Here is an 8,620-nt window from a genome sequence, read left to right as displayed (position 1 = left end):
TTAAGGGGTGTAACCTTCACCCTGTGAACAGTTTAAAAGTTTTTAAAACTTATTGGCGACTCTTTTGCTCTATCTTCTTTCCCTTTGGACGCCACCGTACTTTAGTGTATAATCACAGTGGGGTTCAAGCTAGGGATAATGCTTGAAATATTCCCTACAGACCTGTATTCCTGAACTTTATGAACAAAATACTTTAATTAGCCCAAAATTAGATTACCACAATACATATGATAAATTGTATTGTGCGATTCAATTTTCTACATACAAAAAATATCAATCCAAAACAAAAGTCAAAATATTGACGCAAAACTATGATTACACGCAATAATTAGTGAAATATGAGGCCCATATGTTCCGCACTTCTTCAATATCATCATCAGTGTAAGGATCTTCATTTAAAGACATGCAAACCTATGAACATGATAAAATATATATAGTAAGTCATCAAAGTAATTTTAATAACAATAATAATAATACTTCACTTATATACTTCACTTAGGCAAAAATAATGGCATTTGGACAACAGTTGACTCGCATAGGTTCAAAAGTGTTTATATATGAATTATTCATTTGATGAGGTTCCCAACTTTGCAAAGGATGCGTACGAGGACGATATGGCAGGAAGTATTTAGAGCTGCTGGTCACAAGACTACCTAGATTATGGGTGTAATGTTAATTGGATCTAGAATGTCAGTCGTGGTTTTTTTAACTAGTAGTATTGCAGTTAGGATGTTGCTCTTTTGTACTTTCAGTAAGTTAATTGTAGCCTTCATTAGCTTGGGAACCAGAGCGTGGAAATGCTTGAGGACCCTTTTGTCTGTATGGTGAACACTATTTTTCTTTAATTAATTAATATCCTTTTCCAGTTAAAAAAAAGTTTATATATAAATAAAGGATTTTTTGACTTTTACCACCAAAAAAAATCACGAAATTGTTTTTTACTACCAAAAATTTTAAAAGTTGTATTTTACCACTAAAAAAATTTCTAAAAATTGTTTTGTACCACCTACCGTCAAGAAAACCGTTAAATTTAACGGTTTTAAGAAAAACTCTTCGATTTGTGCGCAAAACATGTTGTTCATAAGTTTAGGGAGGCATCTTGGCCCTACGGGTTCAATTTGAAGTCGGAATTGACAAAAAATAATCGAAAATGCCTCGTTTTGCATGTTTCACGCAAACCGAGGTATTTTTAAATGCACAAAAAGAAGCATTTCCGATCATTTTTTGTCAATTCCGACCTCAAATTGGAACCGTTAGGGCCAAAATGCCCCCAAGACCCCCAAATATGATGTGTTTGACACAAAAATCGAAGAATTTAAAATATTCCGTTAGGTTTTTTACGGTAGGTGGTAAAATAAAACTTTTAAAATTTTTGGTAGTAAAAAACAATTTCGCGATTTTTTTTTGGTGGTAAAAGTCAAAAAATCCATATATAAAAGATTCATTTTGAATACTTTAGTAATGATAAGAATGAAAGGTCATACTCATACCTCATCAATATCATTTGCTTCACTGTGTTTGGAGAGTATGTCATACATGTATCTCATTGTGTAAAAGCCACACTCGATACCATCTCTTTGTTGAGCACACTAAGTAAAATTCAATAAAAAAAACAGATTAAGGTGTATAATTGTTTTAAGGGTACCAAAATAGATTACATGCATACGATATCATCTAAAACATACTATTTACTTACCTTCACAAGTTTCCATAGAGGTTCTTTTCTATTCACACGGTTTCCATTTAGCTTAAACCTCGTGAAAAAACTATTCATTTTCATTACAAAGGTAGAATTATAAGTATATTACTTGTTGCGTATGTCATACATATAATGTATATATAGAAACAAGAAACAATAAAATAGACTTACAAGCTCACAATAGTCTTCATTTTAACATTTCTCCTTGTCGTTGTTGGGCGAGCAGAGTCAAATTGATAAATAATGCAAGTAGGTACACAAATTACCAAAAGCATCCAATGTTCCCTACGCCAAAAGGTAAGAATATTAAATTCATCACATGTATGTATACTTAAGTGGTACACTATATGGAACTTCGTTACTACGTACTTACTCTTGAAAAATTGGTGCCATAATGAATTTTGCCCGTTTTCAACTGATTTTGCAGATTTTGGTTTCACAAGTTTGCTCTGGACACAACCACCAAACCGCAAAAGCTTTGCCTTTTGATTTCAAATCTTGTTGAAGTAACCTGGATATAAAAAATCAACTTAATGTTATGATAACAGGTTAGTGCATATAAACGCAAAATTTGTAATCATCATGACACAATGGCTTGCTTATTACCTCATGAATACTTGAATAATTGATATATTCAGCTTTGCTCCTCTTAAAAAATGAGAGGCATCCTCCTTACCTACCCATGCAATCCCATCTTTTTCAAAATGGAATACAATGGGATCTACTAGTCTGGCAAGGAGTCAAAAAATGTTTCCAACCACTCACAGTCCTTAATCACGGGCCATAACTCTGGTCGAATCTTCATTTCCATCATATTTTTGCGAACCTTTACCCCATCTTTTGTCTTGTTTGGAATGTTAAACAATGTACCGAGAATGGCATCACACACATTCTTCTCTATATGCATGACATCTAAACAATGTCTCACAGGTAAATGTTGCAATATTAAAGCTTCCAAAACACTGACTCCTTCTTCCAAATTACCTAGGGATCGGTGGCTTTATTCAGTTTCCCAAACATCGTTTCAATACCTCTAACTTGATCATAAAATTCTGTTCCCATAATGGCATACGATCTATCCCCTCTTCTACCTTACCATTAATGCAACTTTTTTCTTTCGGTAAGGATGCATCCTAACAAAGAACTTTCGAGTAGCTCTATATACATACTTCCCAGAATTTGGCAAATAGGTAGATTCTGTATTGTCTTCACATATTAGACATGCCTTCTTTCCCTTAATCTTGTAGCCTGATAGATTACCATAAGCTGGAAAGTCATTGATTGTACAATAGAGCATAGCTCGCAAGGTAAAAGATTCATTATAATGAGCATCAAAAAATGAGATTCCTTTGTCCCACATTTTTTTCAAATCATCGATGAGTGGAGCAAGGTAGACATCAATATCGTTTTCGGGCTGCTTGGGACCTGATATCAGCAAGGCATCATCATATATTTCCACTTCATACATAACCAAGGAGGAAGGTTATAAATAACCAAGAGAACTGGCCATGTGCTGTGCTGTGTGCTCAAACTACCAAATGGGTTCATTCCATCCGTACATAGGGCAAGCCTAAGATTCCTTTCTTCTTTGCCAAATTCTGGAAATTGATTGTCAATAAGAGTCCATTTTGGAGAATCTGCCGGGTGTCTTAGAAGTCCATCTTTCTTCCTACAATCAGCATGCCACCTTAAATTTTTTGCATCATTATTTATTAAAAATAATCACCGAAACCTTGGCATTATAGACATATACCAAAGCACTTTGGAAGAAGGGCCTTTACTTCCCTCCCCGGATTGGACTCCATCGGGTAAATTGTAACAAGACTTATGGCGTCGAGGACACTTATCCAAATGTGAAAATTCGTTTCGATACAATACACAATCATTAGGACAAGCATCTATTTTCTCATACACCAAACCAAACGGGCACATTAACTTCTTGGCATAGTAGGTCGACTTAGGCAATTCATGACCCTTCAGAAGCATATCTTGCATCGCTTCTAGCAAGGATGTAAAGCTTGTGTCAGACAAACCATGCTTTGATTTCAAGTTGAATAAGGTTGGCACAACGGATAAATTGCTATATGCAATACATCCAGGGTATAATTGCCTCTCTAACTGCTTCAGACAATTTTTCAAATAAATGAGGTCGTTAATCAAATTCATGATGAGCCCCCTTTATTCTTTCTTCTATATTGTCTTCCCTAATGTCATACTCCTCATCAACATAAACCTCATCAAAGTCATTATCCTCATCTTGTTCATATCCATTATCTCCTACCCCAACCATCTCATCATCATGAACATGTGGATGTTCAAGTTTAAGTTTGAGTTCGGCATTAGATTGCACATGTTGGTCATGCATTGAATGTAATGTAGAATTTCCCCTTAACACTCCACTCTCATCGTGCCATAACCAATCATGATATTGTTGCCGAAATCCGTGTTGAATAATATGGTCCCTAAGTGTGGTGATATTATGCACCCTTTCAACATTTTGGCAATTGACGCAAGGACAATAAAATTCATCATCCTCTATGTTATTGATGATCTAAAGCACATTTGCAAAATTCCTCTACCCCACTGAAGAACTCGATCGAATTTCGTGGATCATACATCCAACTTCGATCCATTTCTACATACCAACCACTACAAACACAATATTTTTGCAAAAGTAATATGTTAAAACATTGCAACTGATTCATCATATTTCAAACATAACCACAAGTAAGTTTCAAATGGATATATAAGCTTATGTAATTTTTAACAAACGTAACATTTATTTTTAAGATCATATAATTAATACATAATACAAAGCCACTTGCAATAACCATATCATAGAAATAGTAGCTCATCAAGAATTAAAATAAATATGTGCATGACCAATACAAACTTATAAAGAAAAATATGAAAGGAAAGATAATGAACCAGAGTCACAATTAAAGGTAGTTAGTGCCAAGCTAGCAAGGACAAAAGTGATCAGATGTTTGGCATTCACTTCTCATTTGTTCAACAAACTTCCTAGTAAAAAAAATGCATTAGAATAAAAATGTAACCAATTACACTAAATCATCTCTTTTCAACGAAAAAAATGAAAAACAGAGAGGAAATGCATCATTTAAAATAAATTAACTACAACCATTGAGTCTTGAACTAATACCTTGGAGATGTTTTTAAGCGATAATTAATGAATCTCCATAGGTTTCAAGGAACGCAACAATATCATCATCACTATCACAGATAAAATGTATTAATCAAGGGAATACACCAATAATAACAGGGAGAGGCAAAAACTGATGCTTTGAAGCTGGGCAATATATTCTGCCTAATATTCTACTTAATACTAAATCCCTGTTGTGATACATTGACTCTTGAAGGCAATGACTTTACTCAACTGCCTCTTTCATAACTCATAAAATATAATACATACACCAAATACATCCTAATTATAAGAAAGCTCAATTCATGAAATCAATGGAGTAATAAAATGGGTTCCTAATATTCTCAATCACGAATGCAACAGTTCACTAAACAAATCTAAAATCACACGCAAACCCAATTCATTGAATCAACAGATTTAAATGGGTATCAAAATTGTCTCACTTCAAATTACCAAATTCACATAAGCAGCAAATCAATTAAAATTAAAACCTAGAAGCAGCAGATGATAAGTCATTTATTTATGTACTTAACATTGCTTTTAATTATTATTTGAGTCCGATTTTATACACTTTTATATGGGTTTTATGCATAATTATTAAAAAGTATTAAAAGTAATGAACATAGTACTTAAGCCTAAATTTGTATTACTTTTGCAGGGAAGGAAGTATTGAGTTAATGAAGTAATGAAGCCATTTATATGCCCATACTTGTACTCACCTCACGTGCCACAAATATTAAGGAATAAGAGTTTAGTGGTTGAATACCCACTATTCCACTGACTTTTTAAATGCCCATGAGTCCACGACAAGTAATGGGTTTATAATTTACTAATTCTTAAGTCTTAAGTGGAGACAAACGGAGGAAAAACAAAAACCCACTATTGTGACAATGGTAGAAGCGACAGCAATAGAACCAGGAGGAAACCCTCAGAAAACTCACTGATATAAGAGGGCAGCCACACAGCAGATTAAGGGGGGGACTTGCACACACGGAGACGCAGCAAGGCAGAGGAGACATACAGAGACAACGCAGCAGAGGAGTCAGACAAACAGCAGCACCTCGCGAGGGCCGTAACTGGACCGAGCTTGGAGCAGTGTTATTTCTTCCCTTAATTTTATGCAATTGACTGGTTTTTGCTTGATTTGATATGTTTAATGTTGACTCTTCAGACCAAGCAAATCGATAAAAATTAAAATATAGAAGCAGCCGACCAAGCTAGAATGAGCAAATTCTTGAAAAAAAAATACCAAATTCACATAAGCAGCAAATCGATAAAAAATACTAAACAACCCAGAAGCAGCAGACCAAGCTAGAATGAGCAAATTCATGAAAAAAATCAGTACAACCTAGAAGCAAAAAATTAATAAAAATAAGGAAATTTTGACAATTACCGCCTTCTGTTTAATCCATTTTAGCAATTACCACCTTGTATTTTTTTTTTTTTGAAAATTACCACCTTCTATTTTCAAAAACATCACAATCTATCACCTTCTTGTCTCCCAACTACCACATGACGTCATTTTGGTCTCATTCTTTCCCTTTCCTCCCTATTTCCCTCACATTTCTCATTCCTAACTCGATTCTCATCCCCCTTTTACTTTTTTTCCCCCAAACAATCAAAAACACTTCAATTTACTCTTCCAAATCAAAATTGACGAACAATTATTGGTGGTTTGGGGAAAAAAAGTGAAAGGGGAGATGAGAATCCAAATAAGAATGAGAAATGTGAGGGAAATAGGGAGGAAAGGGAAAGAATGAGCCCAAAATGACGTCATGTGGTAGTTGGGGGGCAAGAAGGTGGTAACTTTTGATGTTTTTGAAAGTAGAACGTGGTAATTTTCAAAAAAAAAAAAAAAAAAATTGCTAAAATGGACGTAACAAAAGGTGGTAATTATCAAAATAAAAATAATAACAAATTCATACCTTTGGTTGTTCATCATCAGTAAGTTTTAAGTTATGACCAAATCAAAATTCCAAGACTGTATAATGATCATAATCAAATTCTAAGACTGTATAACCAATTCCAACGGTAATTCAAGTTTTTATCGATTTTTTGAGCTTTTTGATTGTTTGACTGCAACTGAACTAATACAGCAACAAAGATTATTTGAGATTTTTTATTTTTCGAATGCAACTGAACTATTATAAAGTCAACCAAATATATACAACACAAAAGTTCATCATTCTAGCAATTTCGACAGCAACAGAAAAATTATAGCACCAATTTCATCAATCTACTAATTTTAAAGAACAAGTTGCAATGAGCAAATTCACCACAAATCCAAACAACCCAGAAGCAGCAAATTGATAAAATTAAAACCTAGAACAAGGTAGAAAGCCAACTCACGAAAAAATTAACCCAAAATGAGACTTTTTTTTTTGCTTCAATGAGTTGTTTTTTCTAGCTTCAATAAACCCAACGATTGTGAAATTGACAGTCGATGAACACTTACTCAAATTGATACTCGTTGATTTACAAAAAATAATAAAAATAAAAAGTATTTACCTGTTTAGGGTTTCGTCCTACACTTCGATGGTGAGGCTGCGGGCCTGCGGCGGCCGTTTATAAAGACTGAGGCGGAGGAAACGGTCGGCGATGGTTGTGGAAAGTGAGATGGTGGAGAGTGAGGTGGTGGAGTTTGAAGTAAGAATGTTTTTTTTTTAATTTTTTTTTACAGAAGAAGCAGAACATTGAAAGGGGGAAGGAGAGTGAAATGAATTAGGGCGGGTAAGGATGAGAGGGTTTAGGGTAAGGGGGAAAATATTAATTTGCAGCATATTCTTTAAAAAATAAAACCCTGCAAATTAATAGTTTTGATTTATGTACATTTAAAACTCATTTTAATTTGCAGCGTTTTAACAAAAATGCAGCAAATTAATAGCAGCAAATAAATATTTTTCTAGTAGTGATAGAAGTAAATAGTTTTATTTAGTAGTGTTAATTATTAATAAAAAGCATACACAAAAACAGGTTATGAGTTCGTAATTTTGATTGCGTTTAGGGGTAGTAATTACTCAATTATATGTAACGGTAAATTGTCCGGTAATGACTTTGTAAGTTGAAATTCCTATGTTGTATATGACAGTTTATGTAAATATTAAAGTGTGATTCAACAAATGTTATGATAATAAGTAAGTTTAATTACCATATTCAATTGATTTTTGATTTATAATGTATCAACCACCGTTATATAAAATAACACATTTTAACTCATAAACTTCTTACCTGGTAATTAAAGAGTCACATAGTAATTAAAAATTTGTGCCCCGCCAATATATACCCGTTACTCCCACTATATAAAATCCACACTCCACTTCAACATTACAATGGCCACCTCAACCCAGTTTGTTCTAGTTGCTTCATCCTTTAAAAGTGTAAAAAAAAAAAAAAAAACTCTATAACCACAAGGAAGCTCAAAAATTCAAGAGAAGTCGTAGCTTGTTAAGAAACTTCATTCTCGAGCACGTAATTCTCTAAGAAAAATAAACATCCCTCCTTACAGAAAAAAGAAAACTTCTTCTGATCATTTCTTCAAAAGGTTTGTCAAAATTGAGATACCCAAGCTTGGGCCGTCCGCCAAACCTTCATCCCCGTCTGTTGTGACTCGGGAGGATGTGATGACTCCACCTGAAAATGTCAATGGTGAACCCCCAGCTTTGCTGGATGAGGAACAGCCCCACCAGCTGCCCAATGGTGAACACTGAACGTGCGGAAGAGGTTGGCGCTAAACTTGCTGAAGATGAAGATCCCGCTAAAGA

At 34.2% G+C, this 8,620-nt stretch overlaps 1 long non-coding RNA gene across 1 annotated transcript; it reads right to left on the bottom strand.

Annotated features, from left to right (window-relative positions):
- Window positions 1-353: 353 nt before the first annotated feature.
- LOC145626909 (uncharacterized) lies at window positions 354-2,115 on the bottom strand. The gene is made up of 3 exons (XR_014111157.1): window positions 1,871-2,115; window positions 1,491-1,589; window positions 354-411 (listed from the first exon to the last, which is right to left on the bottom strand). It is a non-coding gene; the product is annotated as an uncharacterized LOC145626909 (long non-coding RNA).
- Window positions 2,116-8,620: the final 6,505 nt, after the last annotated feature.

This window comes from Chenopodium album, chromosome 4 (genome assembly GCF_948465745.1).
Source record: "Chenopodium album chromosome 4, dcCheAlbu1.1, whole genome shotgun sequence".
Classification (NCBI taxonomy): Eukaryota; Viridiplantae; Streptophyta; class Magnoliopsida; order Caryophyllales; family Amaranthaceae; genus Chenopodium; species Chenopodium album.
Note: the sequence above shows the minus strand (reverse complement) of the source record. Positions and strands in the feature narration are given on the sequence as shown.